This window comes from Trachurus japonicus, chromosome 10 (genome assembly GCF_045865225.1).
Source record: "Trachurus japonicus isolate A0001 chromosome 10, Traja_1.0".
NCBI classification, from domain to species: Eukaryota; Metazoa; Chordata; class Actinopteri; order Carangiformes; family Carangidae; genus Trachurus; species Trachurus japonicus.
Genome location: NC_140916.1, coordinates 1,576,162 through 1,601,161, shown reverse-complemented (window position 1 = coordinate 1,601,161; position 25,000 = coordinate 1,576,162). Strand labels below are relative to the sequence as shown.

The following is a 25,000-nucleotide window of genomic DNA, read 5'->3' as shown; positions in this document are numbered from 1 at the left end:
ATTATACCATGGTCTGGGTGAATCCTCGATTCTGATTGGCTGCTGGGTGTCCATTAAAAAGTGATAATGGACACCTATAAAGATGTTCCGGTAAAATATCCTGATTACGTTCTAAATATTACTGCGCTGGCTCAAACGCTTGTTGGTAACCACGGCAACGGACACTCGGACCAAAACAACTTTTTTTCAGCGCATCACGGCACTGGAGTCTGTAAACACACAAGCGGTAAGAAGCACTGGCCGTCTGAAATAATACTTTGTGTCACGTAACATTTAAGCCGTCACCTCACCTCCCTTCACTGATCAACTACCAGGCTGTGGCAGAGTCACTGGCTGTAACGTTACGCTGCGGTCACAGCACGTCCCTCTTTTTTTCTCTTTTATCGCCGACGAGTTTATTAAATAGTCCGCTCGGCTCAGCCGCTTAAAGACGTATGATTTTAACGGTAAAAACAACATTAAATTACAAGTAATTGATTTAATATGTATTTATCTCGTAAGTGACCATGGTATAAGCGGGATAATGCCCTTCGAGGTGTCCGATTATCAGAGATTAATGGACTTCGCGGAAGCACGCGTCGTCCATTAATTTCTGATAATGGACACCTCGTCGGGCATTATCCCTTACTTAATTCAGGGCCGGCCCCTGGCATAAACCCTCTATGCGGTTGTTTAGGGCCACAGCCGTTAGGTGGGGGGTCACATGATCAGAAAGGTACCGGGGTTCATTCAAGTCATTTAAACATCCTGAGGTCTGCACGTGCAGCTATGAGCTTTATATGTAATGTGAAGTCAATATTCAGCTTCTTTTATCTCACATTTGAGACATTTGGTGAAAATAGAACGGCAGAATGACAACATTTGTGCTCAAAAAGCAATCTTACAAAATTTCATTTTAGACTTGTTTTCTACACTTATCTATTACTGTATTCATATCCTATTTCAAGCACCAAAAACAGTTTATTCTCATGACTGAAGGTGTGTTTTCACAAGGGATTTGAAATTTTTCAAAAAGCAGACCTCAAATTTCCAGCATTTGGCCTAAATTATTTCTTTATACAGTGTTCTAGGACAAACTGGCCTCAGTGTGCTTACAGCGGAGGTTCTAATATTTAGACATAAAACACTTGAGTATTGTTACATCTGCAAGTATCTTAAAAAGATAAATTTAAGAAAATATGTAAAAGTTGAGAAAATGGCCTCAAACCTCAGAGGGCATAAACACATCTGTGTTCAGTTTTAACCAGTGATTTGGTGTTTGCGCTTAGAGTGCAGGGCCACAAACAAAAATCTTGTTTAGGGCCACCAAAATCCTAGGGCCGGCCCTGCATTAATTAGCTACGGATCATTTAACACAACAAGGGTTCACATTCCTGTTGCAAATGAGAATGATGTCATAGCAGCTTTTCAAAATAAGAGTCTTTAATTCATTCATGTTTTTTTTCCTTGTGTATTCTTGCTCGTTCATACAAAAGCTGTTCATTGACTTTTTTTCATTCCCACCTACACTGTGCAATATCTCCGACCAGACAACATGACATATTGTCTTTTTCTCTGTTTAAATAATATTTTGTTTTTCTTTTCTTTTTTCTCATGTCTTTATTTATAAGAGTCTTTTCATTATTTATTTATTTATTTATTTCAATGATTGTGTTTCCCTGAATGGGATGATGAATTGTGGAGGCGGTGAAAGTTTTTTTGATTGAATTCTGAGTTAAATAAGATATTCCCTGCCTTTTTTTTGGTCATTTTTTTTATTCGAAACTAAATGTACTGTATATATATCCCCCTTCTGCAAAACTTTGAATAAAAAGAGATTCAAGAAGTTTAAAAAAAAAGAGAGGAAAAACATACATAACAGTACCATATAGTGAATTCTTCGTTATATTTTTATTCCTTACTTCTTTATGTATCCTGTACTTCTTCGCTACCGTTCTTATATCTTCTCATATTTTAGTTTCTCATTGATTTTACTTTTAAAAAGTTATTATTATTATTATTATTATTATTATTATTATTATTATTATTATTATTATATCAGAACTAAACCTGTTTGTGTTTTGATCTCGGATGGAAATTTGATTGATTTTGAATATTGGTCAATTGGTTTTCCAGTTTTTATATGTTACAGCTACAGCTCTACAATCCCAAGTGTGTGTTTTATTTTTATATGTACAAAAAGCTACAACTGTTGTTAATTAAACCGTCACACACACACACTGCAGGTTGTTATGTGTTAACCTGTGTGTCCCTGACATCCATCCATCTCCATGGCAACCAACCAGCGCCCACAGGACAACTCTGTTATTAGCCTTAATGAGATTACACCCCGAGGGATTAATGCAGCAGCAGCAGCAGCACCCCACAACACACACACACACACACACAGACACACACACAGGTGATTTGCTCTGTACATAAACACCGTGGAGTCTGTGGAGACTTTAGGTTCCTCTAACTTCCTGTGTTTACAGGTAAACGCAGAGCAGAGGTGCACCCTGGGAGTTTAACGGTCGGCAACAGTAACAGATGATTATCTGCTGATGCTCTAACAAGAGGTTTGTAGATGTACAAATGAGACGACGAGAAGTTAAATGAGTTAATAACGGGCAAATTAATCAATAAATATTATCACTAGTTGAAGGTCTGATCCACATTGTTATTGTAATTTAACTTAAAGATCATTATTTAAACAATTAAGTTCCTTTTTTCTGATTATTTTGGCATTTGTAGATGATTTTAGAGTTTAAATAAGTTTGTTTTATTCACATATCAGATAAAAAATATTATTCTGCATTAGTTTGAAACTAAAAAAAATCCTAGAAAACTAATCAAGTAATTGTTTTTTTAAGCACTGTGGATTAAAAGCTGCTTTGTGTTAGTTTAACCTGTGTTAAATACAGGATGAGGATTTTGCATTAGTCATGTTTCCTTTACATGACGCAACGTTTCTTTAAAACTACCACCTTTTACACGACATCACCAGCTGCTGCGCTAAATACACAATAACAAATCTGTAAAAAAAAAAGACAAAAAAACATCTTAATGGTCCTTAAATCTTTGATGTTGCCAAAGTATTTAAAGTTGCTATACGTCTGACACAGCAGTCGGAGCGCCGGGTTAATCTGATTAACCTACAGCAGGATTTTCCAACGCTGTGACGAGCGCGGCCACCGGCAGCGCTAACTTTTAGCTTAGCATCAAAGCCGTCTGAAGGGGAATTAGCTGCAGAGACATTAATGTGAGTGGACTAATGTACATTTTCTAAGTTAACTTTCTTTTTTTTTTTCAATTTTTAGTTTAAATGCTAGATTTTCAATGTATCAATCATTATAAAATTAGCTACTCTATAGCCAAATATCAATCTTTTAACTTAAAAATGTCCTTCTTTGTACTATTTTGACTTATATATATGAAATAAATCATTAGTGTGATAAGTTGAATGGTAATTAGCTGCAGAAACATTAAAGATGGTGGACTAATGTACATTTTTTAAGTTAACTTTCTTTTTTTTTCAATTTTTAGTTTGAATGCTAGATTTTCAATGTATCAATCATTATAAAATTAGCTACTCTATAGCCAAATATCAATCTTTTAACTTAAAAATGTCCTTGTTTGTACTATTTTGAGTTATACTGTGTGATATATGAAATAAATCATCATTAGTGTGATAAGTTGAATGGTAATTAGCTGCAGAAACATTAAAGATGGTGGACTAATGTACATTTTTTAAGTTAACTTTCTTTTTTTTTCAATTTTTAGTTTAAATGCTAGATTTTCAATGTATCAATCATTATAAAATTAGCTACTCTATAGCCAAATATCAATCTTTTAACTTAAAAATGTCCTTGTTTGTACTATTTTGACTTATATGATATATGAAATAAATCATTAGTGTGATAAGTTGAAAGGGAATTAGCTGCAGAAACATTAAAGATGGTGGACTAATGTACATTTTTTAAGTTAACTTTCTTTTTTTTCAATTTTTAGTTTAAATGCTAGATTTTCAATGTATCAATCATTATAAAATTAGCTACTCTATAGCCAAATATCAATCTTTTAACTTAAAAATGTCCTTGTTTGTACTATTTTGACTTATATGAAATAAATTATCATTAGTGTGATAAGTTGAAAGGGAATTAGCTGCAGAGACATTGAAGGTGGTGGACTCATGTACATTTAAGTTTCTGTTTTATTACTTTTTAATTTACCTACAAGATTTTCAATTTATCAATTATTATAAAATTAGGCGAATAGTCGACGAATCGACTTTTTTTTCCTGCAACTAATCGACCAATGAAATTTTGGTCGACTATTTGGGGGCAGCCCAAAAAAATTGGCGACTCTGTAGCCAAATATTAATCGTTTAAGTTAAAAATGTCCTTGTTCATACTATTTTGACTTGTTAATTTGCAGATAAATTATCATTAGTGTGTTAAGTTGAAAGGGAATTAGCTGCAGAGACATTGAAGGTGGTGGACCAATGTGCATTATTTAAGTTTATTTTACCGTTTTATTTACCTGTGAGATTTTCAATTTATCAATCATTATAAAATTAGCAACTCTACAGACAAATATTTATCATTTAAGTTAAAAATGTTCTTGTTTGTACTATTTTGACTTGTTTATTTGCAAATTAGCTGCAGAGACATTGAAGGGGGTGGACTAATGTACATTTTTTAAGTTTCTTTTACTGTTTTATTTACCTGCGAGATTTTCAATTTATCAATCATTATAAATTCAGCGACTCTACAGACAAATATTTATCATTTAAGTTAAAAAAAATGTCTTGTTTGTACTATTTTGACTTGTTTATTCACAAATAATTAATAGTGTGTGAGGTTTTTATTAAACATTTTAGAAGAACCGAGGCTGTGGTGTTGTTCCTAATAAAACGATGATCACTGAAGTGTGTGAGGTTTAATTTCTTTAAAAGTCTCAGTCAGTAATCGTCTAAACCAGCTGTTCACTGTGGCTCTTAATCCAACACTAAGGAGGAAAAGGAGAGAAATTTTTGTTGAGGGACTATTTTCTGTGGCGGATTAATCCACATTTGGTGCTTTGATGAGTATCTGAAGCAGCAGGTGTGTGTGTGTGTGTGTATGCGTTAAGTGTTAAATGAACACGTCGCCCAGAGCAACAGCAACAAGCGCGGCTCGTCTCATCTCATTGATCATCGATTAGCTCGATGTCGAACCACCACCACCACCACACCTCGGTTTTTTTTCTCCCCCTCAGGAGGAAGAGTAGTAATAATAAGCTTCCAGGCCGCGCTCTGATTGGCCGATAAAAAACCCAGCAGCGTCTGTTAAAGTCGGTGTGAGTGAGTGAAACCAGCTGAAGTCGCTGTTATCCACCCAGACCGAGGCGGAGGAGGAGGGGGGGGGGGTTTAATCTGATATTAGAGTCCGGCCGAGGCTGCAGGACATCTGCTGCACCCTCTGATCCACCGTCTGATAACCACATGGATCTTCACCCAGAGCCACGACTCGGATATTATATCTAATATACCGCACCTACTGTGTATTATGGTTATTATTATTACATCCCTAACCCTAACACATCTGTCTTGTTCTATTTTATCTATTTATTTATTCTTTTTTACTCTTATATCATCTTGATTTACCGTTAGATGCTGCTTAAGACTTATTTATTATACAATGTAGGGCTGCAACTAGGCTAAGATTAATTTAAACTATTAATCGATCAGTTGTTTGGTCAATAAAATGTTAAAAAACGTTGAAAAATGTCTTGTTTTGTCCACAAACCAAAGAGATACTTAATTTATTGTCATAAAGGAACAAAGAAAGCAGAAAGATTAACATTTAAGAAGCTGAAATCAGAGAATTTGGCCTTTTTTTCTTTAAAAAAACAAACTACACAATTATTATTTGTTTATCAAAATAGTTGACGGTTAATTTAAAAATCAATTATTCTTTGATTAATCAATGAATTGTTGCAGCTCTAATACAATGGAAATCTCATTATCTTATGGAAACATGCACAGAAGGATGCAATCATGCAACCATTGGTTACTCTCATTACACATTCATCTGTTTCCATTTGCATCCATTTAGGAAAACACGCCTGTAGAAAAAACTAATCATGCTGCAATATCAGTAAAAGATTATGGTGATTTCTTTTACATTTCATTTTCACAAAACAAGATGATTATTTTGTGGTGTTTTTTTCTTTTTTTGGTGCATGTTCCTTTAAATCTGGAGAATATGATGGATACACTGCAGACTGGGGACACCACAATGTCTATAATGCTGACAATACACTCATGTAATTTGGATTTTAATAGGATTTTGGTTAGATGACATATTTTCTAGTATTTGGTCTATGAAAATTCAAGTTTACATTCTCAAATTTCTAGTTTTTCCTCCAAAAATACTGAATCTAAACAGGAAAATAAAGCAGTAAACATCAATGACCAGTTTTCTTTCAGTCATCTAATTAAGTGGCTAATTGTTTCCGCTCCATGTTGCTGCATTAAAACTGGCACCACTGTTCTTTTCATATTTCTAATCTTTTGTTTTACTACTATTAATTTTAATACAACAAAGAAAACACTAAAATCAAACCACTGAAGCAACATTAAATGGATAATTACAGGTACTCACCTACACAGTCATCACTAAATCATGCGGACTGTGAAGTTTTGCATCTTTTATTTCACTAAATTAGATCGGTGAAATAAATTACCTACAATAATTAAGGATCAAAAACCATTGACATGTTTTTTTTTTTTACTTGTGAAGCTGTTGAATTAAAAAAAAAACAAAAGAATAAAATAAATATTGTCACACAGACTTGTTTCAGTTGAACGAACAACACCTGCTCGGCTCCGCTCATTAAACAACAAGTGTAACGATCCTTTTATCAGTAGGTGTCAGTGAACGCATCGTTGACGTGCAGGTTACTGTTTAAACACAGCTGGACCTCGACGCACAAATATAAACACTGAATAACTGACCGACGACAAATGTGTCACCGACTTTAAAACGACCCCAGGAGGGAATTAAAACACTACTGCATCCTTATTTATAGTAATACTTTAATAACTGGTGATAATCTTATTTAAATCTCCCGTTGTTTATTTTTTTTTAGCTTTTTAATTACTGCGAGAAGTTTTCTTTATATTCATATTTTTAGTGGTGAAACCTGCTGTTATGTTTTTCCATGTTTAATAACTCATAGTAAACATAGATAAATGTTATTTATGCAAGAAACACTATTTTTTTTTACATATTCATTCTTTCTGATGGTTATTTATCCCAAAAAAATGTTATTCAGTTAAATATATTCATTAATATTGTGACTGAACTACAGATTTTACCTGAAAACTTCACTTTATTTACCAATTAGGATGAATTTTAATAGTATTTTCAATGTGTTTGTGTTAAAAAAACACAAAATTAACACCCGCCACTGAGTATTTTATACATGTTTTTGTTTTTCTCTCTGGTTGTTCCTCTGTGTTCAGACACATCAGAGCGGGTGTCGGTCCAACAACGGCTGCTGAGAGAACCGGCAGGTTGAACCAGTCGAGCCGCCGCCGTCACCACCTCGCTTCACCTGAGAGACGGGATCCACTGTCAGGAACTCAACTAAACACCCACCGCCCTTTTTTTTTTTAAATTATCTGACAAAACTGGCTCTAATTTACAGACTAAGAACTTAAAAGACTTAAAAGCTGCTGTGGAAACTTCTACGATTATCATATTAAGTTATTTAATCAACCTATATCACATTTTTGTAGGCTCTCCTCAGCTGTATGGGGCAGTAAATCCTAGTAATAATCAATTAACCTGACATTAGCTGGATGGACACATGGTAATACATGATACTACTAGGTCCTCACTGTGAAGTGTCTGTTCATATTTGTAGTTTTAAAGTCACACAGTTAAAAGACGACAAAGAAAGGCTGAAAATGACGAATAAAAATCAACTGTTTCTGATTAACTCTACATTTATCTATAAAAATATCTATAAAAATGTGATATAATCTACTACAAGTGAGATTAAATCTTTTTCAAAATAATTTTAAGGCCTTTAATTGAGAGAATCTGAATTTAACGCTGCAGCTACTAACTCTAACTACTAACTACCTCTGGGGCACAGCCTCGACTCAAACCTTTGTGTTTCCGCTCAATTCTCTGATTTTTCGCAGTCATTTGACTTGTGTGGTCACTCACATGACGTCACCCTGTGAGTGAGTGAGTGAATGATGAAGTGAAGTGAAATGTTTCACCTCTGGGATCTGCACTAGAAACATGTGGTGGGACACTTTGCAATGAATGGATCAATAATTAATTCCAGACAACAATCCTATGTCGAGGGGGTCAATGAGTAAATTAATCAATCATTAATTGCCACCATATCCTGAGCAGTTAAACTTTCCTCTGTGTTCAATATCATTAGATTATAAAGGATAGTAACGTATATGTTTTCTCCTTTAAAAAGCAGTTTTTACTCCTTCTATAGGAATATTCTGGAGGTTTTCGTGCATCGGAAACAATCGAACATTAAATCACTTACTGTTTGGATAATCGATTTATCGTGGTGGCCTGTGCAGTGATAAGATCTGCTGCTTTTCTCTGTCTTATATCTCTGTACACTGAAAAATCTTCCAGTTTTCGACTGAAGATAAGACATTTGAAGACGTCACTTTGGACTAACCCTCAAAGACCTAATACAGAAAATTATTCTGGTGCCTGAATGATTGTTTTAGTTGGGGGTTTTTTGTGCTAAACATGCAGACAAACTCTCAGGTGTGAACCTATAGTTGCACAAACTGATTATCTCTGAGTTTGGGATCATTGCTCAAGCAAAATAAGACATCGGAGAACATCAATCCTCACTTATAACAAGTGTGTCATCTTGACAATTCGTAGTAATGAGAGCACGTTGCAGCTCTGCTTCAAAATAAAGCTTATATAACCAGAGCTCCAGGAGCGCAAGCAGATAAATTTAGGGGTGCACACAGTAAATCGACTTGCAAAGCAAATATTCACATTTGCTTTTCAGTCGTGAGAATATACCAGATTCTTCCAGTCTTCCTTTCCATGTTTCAATCATCAGTGTCTAAAAAAACAAAATTTCTGGTTGCACATATGCAAGTAGATGAAACCTGCACTTGCACTGTCTCTTTTAGGGGGCAAAATGCCTGTCTGGAGCCCTGGTTGCAGCTCTACTTCTACTTCCACTCAGATGTTCTGGATGTTTCCTGCACCACCGGTTGCAGCTGAGCTCCTGCTTATCTTTTTTAATGCACATTTGCAACGAATTCGTGCAAAGCTACTATTTATATTATTATAACATTTCAAGATCGTCCCTATACTTTTAAATATCCATGTTAATATTTATTTGCTATATAGCTTTCGTTTTCTGGCTGCAGGACTCATGAGGTTAGCAAGCACCCCCACCCCCCACCTGAACACACACACACACACACACACACATACACACTCATTCATTATATTTTGATAGGAAGTTCCACTGCAAAGCCTCGTCTTAGCATTTCAACCTCAAATCATCAGCTCATTAAGCTCTTAACAGTGTCTCCCCCCACCCCACACATACGAAAACACCCCCCCACCCAGCCCCCCTTCCCCACAAACACGGCTGATTCAGCTATGTCAGATTAGCTTAGCCTAGCCTAGCTTAGCTTAGCTCATTTTTTAGCTACGATGCTATTAGGGAATACTCCAGCTTCCTACCAGGGGACACAACAACCAGGGTTTCTGTCATGTACAGTGAGTCGTGTGGACGGGAAAAGCTTCAAAATAAACATAATAGTAATTTAACAGTTATAAATAAATAAAAAAATAAACGCTAACTAGCTCACTCAGTTCACCTGTGGTTAATTAGCTTAGGGTTAGCCACATGCAGGAGGTTGCACTGATAGCTTTTCCATTTTTACGGCTAAAAAAAATGACATTATCTATGTAATTACAGTACGGACGATGTGAATTAAGCATCATTTCCCAGATACCGGCGCTCCCCGCCCGTGTTCCCCGGTAAAAAAGTGACATTTCTCGGTCTCTTTACTCACCTCCGGCTCTCTCCGACCTGACCGCCTGGGAACTACCGAGGAGGATCACGTGGGGGCGACGGGGGGGGGGGGTGGTGAACGCGCCGCTCGCCGACGCTGATTGGCCGCCGCGACAGAACGTTTGACGTTTCCTGTCAACTGTCAGACGCTGATTGGACGAGAGGAAATCTCAGTCGAACTGGTCACAGTGCCCCCCCTCCTTCCCCTCCCCTCCCCACCGGAGCTGAACCTCGTGGACAGCGATGATTGGACGAGGGTGTCAGCGAGATAGTGCGCGCTGATTGGCTGTAGTAAGGGTGGCGAAAACGGATTGTAACAGATTTCATCTAACTATAACAGCCAGCAGGTCGAGTACAGTGCAGTGCTGTAAACATTTATTAGTACAGGGGTTCTCAACTAGTCTCACTCTGGGAGTCTGGTACCCACATTTTCCCATGGTCATTAAGTCGCGACCCACTTTTATAGAATTCAAACCAAGATTAAAAAAAAAAAGCCTTTAAAAACTAATTTTGCTATTGCTAATTTATATTTATTTGCTATTTGTTATTAAGCAAAGTGCATTTCAGAGCACAAGAATGAAACTGAGGAGGACCATGACAACTGCATGTATGGAAGTGAATAAAAAAATATCAAACTGCACAAAATGGAGAACAACCATACAAAACGATATATTTGACTTTAATTAATGCATCTGCATTCAGAGCATATCCACAAAAGTGAATAAATATCAAATTGCACAAAATGAAGACCCACAAAACAAAACAAGATTCACTGCATTCAGGCCACATTAAAGGGACAACGAGGAATTTCTGTTTGGTTATAAAAAAGTCTCACGTTAAAGCAGAAGTAAGTGATATATTTGTGTTAATATAAGTCTTAAATAGTTATATCTTCCGACAGCAATCACTCTACATAGAGTGTTTGGACTGAAACACGGGTCTAGACTTCAGTCCACTCTGCTTGCTCTGAGCCGAAGACTGAATTATTTTATCGGTATCCTACAGTTTTTTTTCCAATGACGGCGAGAGAGAACAGGCATGCAGGGCTGTTGTGTGCAGCCAAGGGACGCCGTGAATGTGGTGACGTAGGGACGTGGACTGTTATGGTGTTTTTTTTGTCTTAGGTTTTTCCCTATGTGCGTTCAAGGAAACTCGTAACTCGGTGTTTTTCCGACCTGTGAAGTGTAGGTACCTGTTCGATCTGGTACGAGTTCACGGGTCGGAAGTTACGAAGTGGCCGTGTATAGTGACTTTCACAGGGTTTAATAAAAACAGGTCGGAAAAAACACGCGTGGGTTGACTGGAAACGCTACAAAGTCGTAAGTTCGTGACTTGAAGCTGTAATTTTCGGTTTCAAAAGCATGCCTGGAGAACGCTGCATTAGAAAAAACGACAGGATTCGCTTACTTCTGCTTTAATGTGGATGATAATCTACGCTAACCCTCACTTGTTTTAATGGGCCCATTTTCGATAAATATTATCGTTGTGTCTCTATGGTTATTCTGTTGATTAATTAAGTGTTGGAGGAAATGCTGGTCAAAGCGGACCAGGTTTCTTTTCTCTCGGTTCGTGGCGAGTCATGTAATTAACGCCAACGAATCGCCGTTTATGGTCGGAACTAAGTCGGGTATGGTGATCGTCTTCGAACGCTCTGACTTTAATTCTGGTTGAATGAAAATATGAGTCCGTCTTTAGACTTGCGCCGGTCAAAGGGTATTTACGGTTGCGCAGCGAAGGCTCATAAATGTTGCTATTAGTTTGTGACAAACGCTTTGCTTGTCCTAAAACTCCTCGTTGTCCCTTTTCATTTAATAAGAAAACTGATATCTTTGCATTCAGAAGCATATAATAAGAAACTGAAGCGTGGACCATTTCAACTGCATTGTGTTCACGTTATTTTTCAAAATAAAAAGACATGTTCAACATTCAGAGGTGCATTAAATATTATTTATTTTTGACCAGCTGTTCCCAGCGACCACATCCAGAAACGGGTCCATGCGACCTCACCTTTTGGGTCCCGACCCACTCAGTTGAGGATCCCACTGGGATTGAGTAGTACAGAATTGGGAAAATAAGTCGGCTACTACATAAGAAGTTTTTTTTTTTTTTAACTCAACAGGGTACAAAGAGATTTCAATTTAAAATGCGTTCATTAGATTTTACCCAACCAAAAACTTAATCATTCTAGTATCACTACAAAGGCTTAAGAAGGGGACAGTTGATGTGAACTGTACCCATGTTGAGTCTCGTCAACGAAACTATGGTTCATTTTTATTTTTGGTCTTGCCCACAAACCAGACAACCTACTTTGGAAGCAGGGACTGCACGCTGTATCAGATGATCAGATTTATACCCTGTTGTTAATTTATGCTGGAAAAATGTTTTATGTTTTGGTTTTACACTGCATATAATTAAAAAACTAATATTCTCAGTTTTTTTATGATTTCATTTGTTAATTATTTTTATCCAAATTTTACATACATAAGTCTAAACATTTTCTGGAAGGAGAAGCCAAACTTCCTGGTACTGTCTGCATATGTGTGTCAATTATAATTTATCCTCCCTCTGTTGATTGGTGGAGAATATTAAAAAAGCTGTTAAAAAAAACGTATGATCTTTGTATAGCCATTTACAAAATATTTATTTAACTTTATGTTTTTTTTCTGTCTTGCTGTCAACCCCTGGCGTATTTGTGATGGTTTGGTTGTGTATTAATGTTGTATACACTTATTTCATCTAACTGTATTCAGTCCTGTCTATACTCTTGTTGTCAATAAAGTTGTTAAAAAAAAAGGTTGAGTAGTAACATTTATTAGTAGCCTATATTTTGTAAACTTCATGTGAGAAAACTGTCTTCATTTGTACAATTCACAAAGCAAGGAACTGAAAAGTTGTACAAATATATCTCAGTTAAAGAAAATGTTTTAAAAAGAAAAGATAAGCGCCTACAAAAAAGAAAGGAGAGAAGAAGGGAAAAAAAAGAAAAGTTAGATTAGACAGTGTCAGTGTCCACTGCTATTGGCTTGTTCTTGTTTCTCTTATTATTTAATTTATATGTTCTCATCATCATCTTTTATTTTTTGAAATAGAGTATAATATTTGGTGTTGATAGGGCAGGTACTATAAAGTTTTTCTTCATCCTGCTCCTTTTCATTTATGTGTTCATTATGTTTATGTGGCAATATGAAGTATGTACCACCATGAATGGAGTAAATCAAAAAATGAAAATTAGATTAAATGAAAAATGGTAACAATTACAAACTATCAAGAGTTAATGGTGGTGTATTCTTCATTTTGTCCTTATCTAATAGCGCTCTCTGTTTTGTTAATGGTGCAGAGTTTTAAACTGCCCACTTTTCTATCGTTTTTAGTGCTGCTCATAGCCTTATTGCCTTGGATACACCCACTGTGTACAGCACTGTTCTCACCAATGTAGTCTTTGGTCTTTTGTTGTTTGTTTTGGTTTGTGGTGTTGTCCTGTCTTTGTCTATCTTTGTTGCATCTCACCTGCCTTACTGTACTTGCATCACCTAGATTTAATCAAATAATTTAATAAATTCAGTTTTTCTATTTAAACTTTCAATACATAAATTTGTTGTGCCAACATCTGAATTCCACTATTTATTATGTATTTATATCTACTATTACAGTGTCTACATATGTGCTAATCAGCATAGCTTGTCCTATAGAAATCAAATCTATTAAATAGATTCACTCCACTTACTATATTGAGCTACTTACTTCCACCCTATTCGTCTGCTCCTTATTATAGGTTAAATTCATACACATTTATCTAAGTAGTGACATAGTTAATCTCATTTTGTGTACTTTAGCTGTTAGTTACGTACAGACTCCTTAACATAAAATTAAACTTGCTTAAAATGGAGATTTGCTTCTAAAGATTTTTTTTTTTTCTTTTAAGGACCCTATTTTCGACCCCCCATTTCAGAAGAGTGCGAGTTCATTTAGAAATAATAACACTTTTGCCTGAAGCAAATACTGAAATTAAACATATGAATAAAAAACCCAACTGTGAAACGGTCATACCATTGCAGTAGTTGTTTCGACTTGTGTTTGTTGACGTCTAAATGCTCGACAGACCGCTGCTGTGATGTGTACTTACAACATATGTTGTGTTGACGGATAGTCTGGAGACCTTGTAGCCTATTGTGAGTACAGGGACAATTTACATATGTTAGAATGTCACTGTATGGGGATTCACTGTTTTTTCCTAGTTCTCTCATGTTAAGATCACGGTCAGTACGGTGGAAATAGACTCTCCCACCCTGAACTTTTTTTGGTTGAGATTACTATATCTTCAGACTTCAGACTGCCTCGTTCTTCCTACCAGTTTATAACCTCAGAGGACAGTGATGTCTGTGTGGAATGTTTCGTCCACACTTCTTTGATGAATACCTGATGACATTTCCAGCACATCTACCCAGAAAAAATCCTCAACCCCTGACGATCTTTCATAGTCATCGCTGTCAATCCCCCCCCCCCCCCCCCCTCCACCCCCCCCCCCCCCCACCCCCCCCACCCCCCCCGCCACCCCCCCCCCCCCCCCACCCCCCCCCCCCCCTCCCACCCTCCCCTACTCCCCCCCCCCCCCCGAGAGCTCAAAAACAACCACTGAGAAAAAACTTATTTAAATTTCCTGTCTTTTTTACCAATTTCACAGATTGGATAGAAGTTTGCGATCGATTGTAAATGAGAGTTTTATCTAACGGATACCAAAAGAACTGCAAACATCAAGGATATATAGCAATGTTTTCAAGTGCATCTCTCTACAAAAGGAAAATATAAAACAAAACAACTCAAACAAACAAAACCTCGGGATGTTTCCTGAAGCTCGAAGACACTCAGATTCAACTTCTAAATCTGCAGAATAACTGAACAGTTTGATCGGTCTGTGGTTCTCCATTTTTCAAGAATCCCCTTTTGAAATGATATGAAGAACAGTTTGGCACAGGTGTGAGGTGGGTGTGGGTTGGGGGTGGGAGGACCGGGGATTGTGATGGGGGGGTTTGCAGCTTAATGAATTCTGGAAGAATGAGAGTATTTGGTGGTGGATAAATGTTGATGAAATACTTATCCTAAGATTAGATCTATCTTGTGTATTTTGATTACCATAATTGATTACAAATTCTGTTTTCTCAGTGAAATGGAACCAGTGACATGGGTTTCTGTTGGATTTGGTAAAACACCAGTAAAAAACAACGAGGGGAAGGTGGGCAACACCCCACCGGCCTCACGTGGGGGCTCATGTTTGTTTTATTGTGCCCCCGAGGCGCCAACAGCATGGATGCACAGAGTGTAACATGGTTAGGAGCCTTTACCAAACTTCAGGCCTTCTACCGTCTTTATTACCAATCCTTTAACACCCTGCTGGTTTTCTACCCCCGGGGCGGCAACACACCGAGCAACTGATCTTATATCCCAGAATCGGCAGCCCTGAAGATTTAGTCAGTCGCTCAGTGTAGAGACGAGGAGACAATTTTTGTAGGAGTCGCTTCAAGGGATAACCTGTATCATTAACATCTTTAATAGGACAATCCTAAGTCACGTTAATCAAAGGTGTATCTCTGTGACAGCTATTTTTCCTGTATAGAGATGTGAGAGTTATGGTGGAAGAAATTTATGATACTAACTATTACTACTATCAGTCTACCTGCTAAATCACATTAGACGAAAGAAAACACCTGGGTCTGGGTTTTTAAACGGACTGGATAAAACTACTGAGAGTACATCAGAGATACATAGAATACTGTAGAGTACACCAGGAGTGCTGTGTACAACAGAGCTATAATAGAGCGAACTCAATGGAGCCACTGTGTAGTTACATCATAGTACTCGTTAGAGCACACCAGAGTATTGTGTCGAGTACATCAAGAGTATCAACATTGGAGTACGTGGTTTAGTTAATTGTAGTTACCCATATGAGTACTATGTAAGGTCACTATTACGGTACTCAATAGTAATGTAGAGTAATCACGAGTAACACTACCAAAGTCACTGTACGAGTACTGAAGAATGTGCAACCAGAGTACTGCAGAGTAATCAAGGGTAGTTGTTTAATGCTGTAGAGTACAACAAGAGTGAGGTACATCGTGAAGTAAAGTCATGAGTCAGAACAAGGCGCCTCTATCTAAATATAACCACCAACTTTTAAAGGCTTCGGAAAAAACCCAGGAGTCGTCTCGGGGAGTGTGAAGGTCTGAGGGATCACGAATCTGGATATGTCGGAAGGGTCTGAATGTCTGCACCTAGTATCTGAAGGTCTGACAGGTCCTGAAGGTCATAAAAGGACGTCTAAAGTGCCTAAAAGTCTGAAGGTCTTGAAGGTCTAAGGTCTGGAAGGTCTGAAAGTCTAGGTCTGACCAGGGCTTCTGAAGGCCTGAAAGGTCTGTAAGGTCTGAATCCGGTCCTAAGCGTCTGAAGGTCTGAAGTGTCCTAAAGGTCTAAACGGTATATAAGTCTGAAGGTCTGAAAGGTCTAAAGGTCTGAAGGTCTGAAGGTCTGAAGGTTCTGAAGGTCTGAAAGTCTGATCAAGGTCTGTAGGTCTGAAAGTCTGAAGGTCTGAAGGTCTGAAGGCCTGAAAGTCTGAAGGATCTGAACGGTCTGAAGGTCTGCGGGGTCTAATGGTCTGGCCTGAATGGTCTGAAGGTCTAATGGTCTAAAGGTTCTGAGAAAGGTTCTAAGGTCTGAAGGTTGAAGGTCTGTAGGTCTGATGGTCTGAAGGTCTAAAGGTAGTCATAAAGCACGTCTGAAGGTCTAGAAATTCTAATGGTCTGAAGGTCTGAAAGTGCTTGAAGGATCTGAATCGGTCTGAAGGCCTGAAAGTATGAAGTCTGAAGGTCTCGAAGGTCATGGGGGTCTACAAGGTCCTGAAGGTCTGAAGGTCTAAAAGGTCTAAAAGGTATTGAAGGTCTGAGAAGAGTCGTAAAGGTTCTGACAGATTTGAAGGTCTAACGGTCTGCAAGTTCTAAAGGTACGTTGAAAGTCTGAAGGTTAGATGGTCTGAAGGTCTGAAGGTTCTGAAGGCCTGACAAGTCTAAAGGTCTAAGGTGCTGAAGGTCTGGGGTCTAAAGTTCTGAAGGTCTGAAGGTCTGAAGGTCTAAAGGTCTGAAGGTACTGAAGTCTGAGGTCTGTAGATCGAAGGTCTGTGGTTCTAAGGTTGATGGTCTGAAAGTCTGTAAGTTGAAGGTCCTAAAAGGGGATCTGAAGGGTCTAATCGGTCGGAAGGGTCGGAAGGTCTGAAGGTCTGAAGATCTGAAGGTCAGTGTTCTGAAGGTTAAGTCTGAGGTCTGATAGTCCTAAGGTCGGTAAGTCAGGAGGGTATGATGTGCTGAAGGGATCCGTGTTCGATTGGTCTGAAGTGTCCTGAAGGTCTGAAAGTCGAAGGTCTGAAGATCTGAAAGTCTGAATGTCTGAAAGTCTGAAGGTCTAAATAAGGTCTGAAGGTCTAATGGTCTGAGGTCGAAAGGTCTAAAGGTCTGAATGTCTGAAAGTCTGAGGTCTAAGGTAATCTGCAAGTCTGAAGGTCCGTGGTTCTGAAGATCTGATGGTCTGAAGGTCTGAAGGTCTGGGGTCTATGGTCTGGAGCTTGTCGCGTACATTTCAGTCCGGGTTCAGTGTAGAGTGCTCTTCGTCTCTTTAGGCAAATTGTGACTGTGGAGGGAAACGTTTGACCCCGAGCAGCAACTACAGACAAATCAACACACGAGGGCATTCAAATGCGAGTGTGTACTTACATCTATATGCTTTTATGCACTTACAGGTTACTGAGGGGGTTGGTTCTATACTGATGGGAGGGGTGTTGGTAGAAAGGTTCCGGAAAGACTGTCTGCAGATAGAAAGAGGCCTTTGATGTTTCCCAAAACAAGCAAGTTTGATAATCGTCAGTGTGTCGGAGCTCAATCGCCGCCCGACCTCGCTCGTTACCAGTGTTTTAACATATACCCTTACGGTTGGTACACATAAATACAGGTTTCTTCAGGAGTAATTACTGCTTCATCAGGAGGCCTGTCACCATCATCATCACCCGATCATAATACCACTTCTTCTTCATCATATCATCATCCCTCCTCCTCAGCGGCCTGTTCTGTGAGTGTGTTTTCTGTGTTTCCAGTCTTGGTCTGTTCATCCTTCGGTGGTGGGTACGGCCACTCGGGCGGCGGCGGCGCTGTGGCACCGTGGTGGGGAACTGTGTGAGCAGGACCCTGGTGCAGGACGGCAGCTGACGAGCGTCGGGGTCGGCTCGGCTCGGACAGCTCAGAGGTGCTGAGGTATCGCTGAAAGGGGCGGAGCCTCACTCTGCCTTCTTAATGAGATCTGGAGACGGGTGAGAAACCAGAAAACTCAGTAGGGACTTATGAACCTGCACCGGTAACAACAGTATAAACCAGTCTACTTCTTCCCAGTGTTGGTCAGTAGTAGTTTCATATAAGAAGAAGACTTTTAGTGTTATATTACAGTTAGCAGTTGATCCCTGGACTGTCATCTGATATTATTGGGTGTTGTTTCCCATTTCTAATCTCACTCTTCCATCATCTTTTCAACAAGCCCTTTATGTTTGGGTTTGGTTGTTGCAAAACGAGTTATTCTTATGTGATTGGAAATCAGTTTACTACCTGTTTTTAAGGAAATGGCTTGAAACGACATTGTTCTTGTAATATTCCTGAGAAATTCGGTATTACTTCTGTCAGACAATCATCTACAAATTCTTGATGTCTGGGGACTTGTATTGTAGTTATTTCATAATGACAGACATCGTTCTCCGGACATAGGTAACTGGACAACTATTATTTTGTTTCATTCTGTTTTTGAACTGTTACATTGTGCTTTGCACAGCCAATCATCCAGTCTCCTTGGTCTTCATTTGGACATGGCTCTTTGGACTTTTCCGGAGTCTCTTCCTGGAACTCAATAATCTTTTTTGAGTCAGTGTGTGTGCTGACATGCATAACTTTAAATTGTTACGTGTATTTTTTCTTTGTGAGCTGGCATGTTTGTTTTGTGTGTTTGTCATTGTCTTTTGTTTTATTGTATTTTGTTCTGTTGTTCTATATGTGGTTTAAACTTAAACCTTTTATAAATAAGGTTTTCAAAAAAAGAAAAAAAAGAAGAAGAAGAGGCTGATGGTTAACTTGGAAGGACAAAGTTGTTATGTGCAGTTCAGGAATCGTAATGTGGCGCTAGCATCAGTCCATTCTTCATACTATTGGTGTTATAAATAATATAACAAGTCTCAAAACTGTTTGTTTATTAAGTTGGCCTTAAAATCTGTTTCTGATGGGGCCTGTTGTGTCCAGTCTCCAAATCCATGATTGAATTCGCAGGCCAACATCTGATATTGAATACATCATTACCTTCGATGTGATATTAGTTCTTTATGAGCCAGTTAAGAAATGCAGGTTTGAGATGGGTGCTATGAATTAATGATACATTTCGGCCAGTGTTATCCTGGCTGATTTGTTCAGTTAATCAGTGCACAATCACAGTGCAGTATCAACTTGAATTCCTAAGTATTGATCCCAGATATTTGTAAAATATTCAGCGTGTCCTCATTAATGTTGTGGCGTCTACCTGTTCTACATTTAGACCATCACAAGACACTAAAATTCCTCCATGCAGCCAAAACTAATCCGTTAGGAAATGTTTCCGCGCCAACCTTCAAAAAGAGGAGTTTTGATTATAGGTTTTTTAGTCGGGTTGTCAGAGTTTTAGGAATTAAATATTTTCTCATAAGGTGGAGTTCCGTAGTCGTCAGAGGTCAGTCAGGAGGTTCACCTTCACTACATGTTTTTTAGCCCACAGTACGCTTTGTGGTTTGGGAGAATACAAAGCAAAAAGGACTTGAACCAGGGAGAGGAATAGTTACGAGCGCTAAATCCACGGTCAATGGAAAACATGAATAAAAACTCTGAAGCCTCCAGACTGAGGATCATTGTAATCTCACTGACTTGAACTCCAATACAGCCTCACAGCATTTCTCATCCGCACTGCTACCTTGTTGAGGTGGTAAGAGAAGAGGGACCCATAGGAACAACTGTGAAGAACCGTAACGGGATGTCCAGGCCTCAAATCTCATTGTCATATTTGGGTGCTTCTATAGTATGCCTACTCATGGCACAACTGCATAAGTTAGTTAGTTAGTTCACCAAAATTCAATTTCAATCAATTATCTACTTCACATCATGTTGCTAAGGGCTGGGTGAATTTTCGAGTTCCTCCGGGTGCCTTCTCTGAGTTACGGGGTGTCACGTGAGCAGTATTTGTCCATATATCGGTTGTGATGGATACACATCTTGGTCCAAAAAAGACACACCAAAAAAACATTCAAATACCTCCATGTGCGCGTCTCTGTAATGCCCTCTTGTTTGGAAGCCCCGAATGAGAAATTGTTTCCAAAAAAAATTAAATAAGTCTATATTTTAAGCTTGTTTGTAGCGGAAGCTCCCAGTGTCTCAGTTCACTGCTCTTCCTGTGTCAGTGCAAATCTTGCGTGATTTGCACTGACCGGCAGAACTATTATTTGAACTATTATTTGTCCATTATATGGACAAATACTGCTGCGCGAACCCCCCCCCCCCCGTAACTCAGAGAAGGCACGGAGGACTCTGAAAATTCTCACAGCTCTTAGTCGACAATGAGGTGAGTAGATAATGAGTGAAATATGAATATGGGGGTGAACTATCATTATCCTTTCCAAAAGCCCATGGGGACCCTTATTTACAGATCGTATAAAACATCTTTAATCCTCCACACCTCCTATGAATCTTTATTAAATGCTTCATGATGTTGGGAAAGTCCCCTTCAAGAACTGTAAAAAGCCCTTCTGGGAACCCTCCTTAGAGTACTCATGACCCAACTGAACTTCGAGTCCCGTCTCAAGACCTTCTAAACCATGTTTTGGTTTAGTGGTGGTGGATTGGCATGCATGTGGTCTCACCTCGCTGTAGGATCACCCAGGACCGCGGGATTGGGAGGGACGGGTGAGGAGTCATGGGACTGGAGCGGAGTGCGGGAGGGCGATGAGCGTGTGAGGCGAGGACGGGATTGTGGGTAGAGGGATGGGGTGGAGGTGGGACGGGAGCTGGGGGATGGAATTGGCGGGGGAGTCCGTTATCATGAGAGCCGCATTGGCCTCCAGGGGTCGACGTGGGGTCCACCTCCCCCTCTGCTATCCCGTTCTGGAACGTTCCTGGACGGGCAAAGGTCAATGGGATCAATAACTTATTGAGTACACACGCTGGGTCATGAATCTTTCACCTTTCCCCTTAATTGGTGGTGAAGTGCTGGAATTTCACTGTTATGGGGAACAATTGATCTTTTTTTTTTTTACGTTTGTGAAAAAAAAGTTAAAAGAGCGCATTACAAAAATCTTTAAAGCTCCAATACGGCATAAAGGTAGATGTTTGTATTAAAGCACCTTACGGTATAAAGGTTAGATGTTTGTCTTAAAGCTCCATCGGTATAAAGTTGATGTTTGTCTTATAAGCTCCATACAGAATTATAAAGGTCCAGATGTTTGTCCTTAAAGCTCCATTACAAGTATAAGGTAGATGTTTGTGTTATAAGCTCCATACAGTATTAATGTAGATGTTTGTTTAGATGTTTGTTTTAAAGCTCCATACTGTTTATAAAGGTAGATGTTTGTATTAAAGCTCCATACAGTATAAAGGTATGTTGTTTGTGTTTAAAGCTCCATTACAGTATAAAGGTCGATGTTTTGTTTTAAAGCTCCATTACTGTATAAAGGTAGATGTTTGTATTAAATGCTCCATACAGTATAAAGGTAGATGTCCATTGTGTAGTGTTGATTATAAAGCAGATGCTCTAGGGTTCTATATTTAATACTGTGAAAGTATCAGAGCCTCAGTCCACAGAGAAATGCACTCTGGCCTGTGTTTCAGAAAACTGAGCCTTAACCAGCCCTCGTCAGGACTTTCTGTCACCTTTGTGATGTCACAACTAAGCAGTCACCCAAAAGCCCCCACTCATATCTGGACCCACCATCCAACAACACTTACAGGGAATTTTTTTGTTGTTGTTGTTTTATTCGAAATGTGCTTATTTTTTTTTGTTTTGTTTTTCTTGTAGGATGACTCAGGAAACAGTCAGCCAAACACTGAGAGGAGAAAATTTACTCTGAGATGGTTTTTGGTTCTTAAAACCACTAATGTATCCAAAGCATCAACCTGAGATAAACAAAGGGTAGAGGAAAATGTGCAGCTGTAATTTTTTTGAAAGATGATCCCTTTATCTTCCAAATTTTACACCTTAAGTGTTGTTTGTAGGTTTTTAAGTGATTTACTTGTTGGTTTATTCTTTTTGTTTTTTTTTAATTGAGATGGAGGCTGCAGTAATTAAGGATTTGATGTTTTTTTTCTGCAGCTTTACAGGGTTTTGTAAAGGTTCCATTACATTCATCCAGATCTCATTAACTTACCCCTGCGGTTTGCTATGGTTTTTTCTTTTTCTGTTCCAGAGTTCGGCTGTCAGAAAAAAATGGCGGTGTGGTTTTTTTTTTTTTTGGTAGTGTTGCAGTTGCCTCCATCAGCAAGCAGTGAGGCCTATACCACCGGTGTTCAGCTGCAACCTCAACTGAGCAATATTCCTGGGTGGATTTATTTTGTTGGATTATCGTTGATGCTGTGATGTTCAGGTACGAGTGTGCCATAATCCAACAAAGAGCAACGTCTGGGGGGTGATGTATGTGTGTGCGTGTGTGTTATTGTTTATCCACAGTGTATTATTCTGTTATTATGTGGGTATTATGGCTTTCATTCAATTATCCCAGCCACATGTATGCGGTCTGAGAGGCTTTCTGCAGAAACAGGCCCGCTGAGAAAAGGCAGGTAACAAAAACCCAAACACTGAATCAGACAAAAAAACAGGTATATTTTTCTGGTACAATACAAAGCAGGATCCATCATGACTAATAAGGGTTTTTGTAACCTATCTATTTCTTATGCGAAGATAACAGAGGTCAAACAACCAATACACACACACAATATAGAGTTACTGCCGCTCGCCGCCGCCGCCACTCAAAGTAGTTTCAGGTTACATTCCTGTTAAATCATATAAAATATAATAACCATTCATGTTTAAATGTTGTAATAATAACGGCAGCAGTAAAGGCTTATAGTTGGACTGACCTCGACCTTAACCCCTAAGGTAACACAATGACATATAGATGTTACGTAGGTTCCAAACCCACTGTCTGTATTGTAACATGTAATGTAGCAGCAGTGAGGGGGGGGGGGGGTAGGGGGGTGTCAGGGGTTACGGTATCGAATCTGTGTCACCGTCGGATTTCAAACTCGACCGTGGCGTCACAAAGTACGGAGATTAAAATGTCCAACATCTGTGATTTACATCACTTTTTATTGACTTCTGTTGGTTCAGCCGGTTTTAAACAAAACCAGGCGACGAGGTTTCTCTACAATAGTTCTGTGTTTATCAAAAACACACCAACAGCTCCTGTGGAAACGACACCAATCAAACAAACCAATCAATCCAAAAAACTGTCAACCAAACAACCAGTCAACCAGCGCAAACCAAACAATCATGCAAACAACCAGTCAACCAGCAAAGAACAATCAAACAACCAATCAAACAACCAATAACCAAAACCACCAGCCAACGCAAAGAAACATTATACGTACCTGTAACCTTCCCCCCCCACCCCCCATAAACTATACCATAACCAATCAACCCTAACAACAGCCAACCAAGCAATGATACATCATATAATCCTCCAATAAACATACAACCAAAGCCAAGCAGCTTATTACAATATTAAGATCAGTCAACCATCAATCTAACAACCAATCCAACGGAGTAATTACAATTAAGGAATCGGTCAGGTGTTTTTAAACCAATATATCTATAAAGTGTGGCAATTATAATTTATACGGTATTGTGTATATTTACCCATCTTCTCATGAAATGATTGTGAAATGTGATTCATTTATTGTTATATAAAGTGTATATCTATCTCTAAATCGATTGATAATCTCTTCCATAAAATATTTCTGTGGAATATGAAAAACACAATGAACTTTATAATAGGAATAAAAAGGGAATATGGCCTGAAAACAAAAACTGTTTTGGCTAACGTGTTGGCTATAATATTTATTTTAATTTATGTAATATTTTTATCAACCGGTATCCGACTAAAAACATATGCAAAAGGCTTAAAAAGTTTCACATATTATAATTGTTATTAATATTGGAAATCATAAAATTGTCGTAGATTAAAACCTCTGACACAGCATACTGAACCTTTTCATATTTCTCTATGGATTTGTGATTAATTCAAATATTTTTTTGGGATAAAACAAAGTTATTTTGGTTGATATGGGCCCTGAAAGCAGCTGTTAGTGACGTAAAATCCTCCTCTCTGTGTTTAGTCTGAAATCTCTTCTGTGTATTTTTCATATTTTGAAGTGATGTTTTAGTTCCATCAAGACGATGTGATGGTCCGCGTGTTCTCTCTTTTCATGTGAAGGCAGTTCGCGCTGAAATGAAGTGTAGAGGCACCGAGGTCGCATCGATCGGCCAGGACTCATCTGAAAATTGATGAAGGGGATAAAAGAGCTTGATGGTAATTTAGATGTCGGGCTCAGAGCGGCCCCTCTCCTTCTTACTCCTCCTTCTCCTTCTCGCTGCTCAGCTGTCTGCTCCACAAAAACAACTTTCTCAGGTGGATCACACACTTGAAAATAATTAATTTCTGTTTCTTTTTGTTCGCCTTGTGTGGAGAAAACTACTGAAAGATGAGAGTTCAGGGAGAGAGTGAAGTAAACACAGAAGACAAGAGGCGTCGAAGGATCCAGATTAAAATGGATTCCACAGGTGAAGAGGTGAAGGTGGATCAGGTGTGTTCAGGGTTATGTAGGAGATTCTACAACTATTATACTCGTTCATGCCG

At 38.6% G+C, this 25,000-nt stretch overlaps 1 protein-coding gene across 3 annotated transcripts in view; it reads right to left on the bottom strand.

The window, feature by feature from the left end:
• The window catches only part of canx (calnexin), a 34,348-nt gene extending 24,142 nt beyond the window's left edge, over positions 1–10,206 (bottom strand). For 2 of the 3 annotated variants that reach the window (XM_085788962.1, XM_085788963.1), the window contains exon 1: positions 10,061–10,191. The gene's annotated coding sequence lies outside the window, so the exon portion shown is untranslated. Of the gene's footprint in view, positions 1–10,060 lie in introns of all 3 variants that reach the window. The other variant, XM_085788964.1, reaches the window with a different exon arrangement.
• Positions 10,207–25,000: the final 14,794 nt, after the last annotated feature.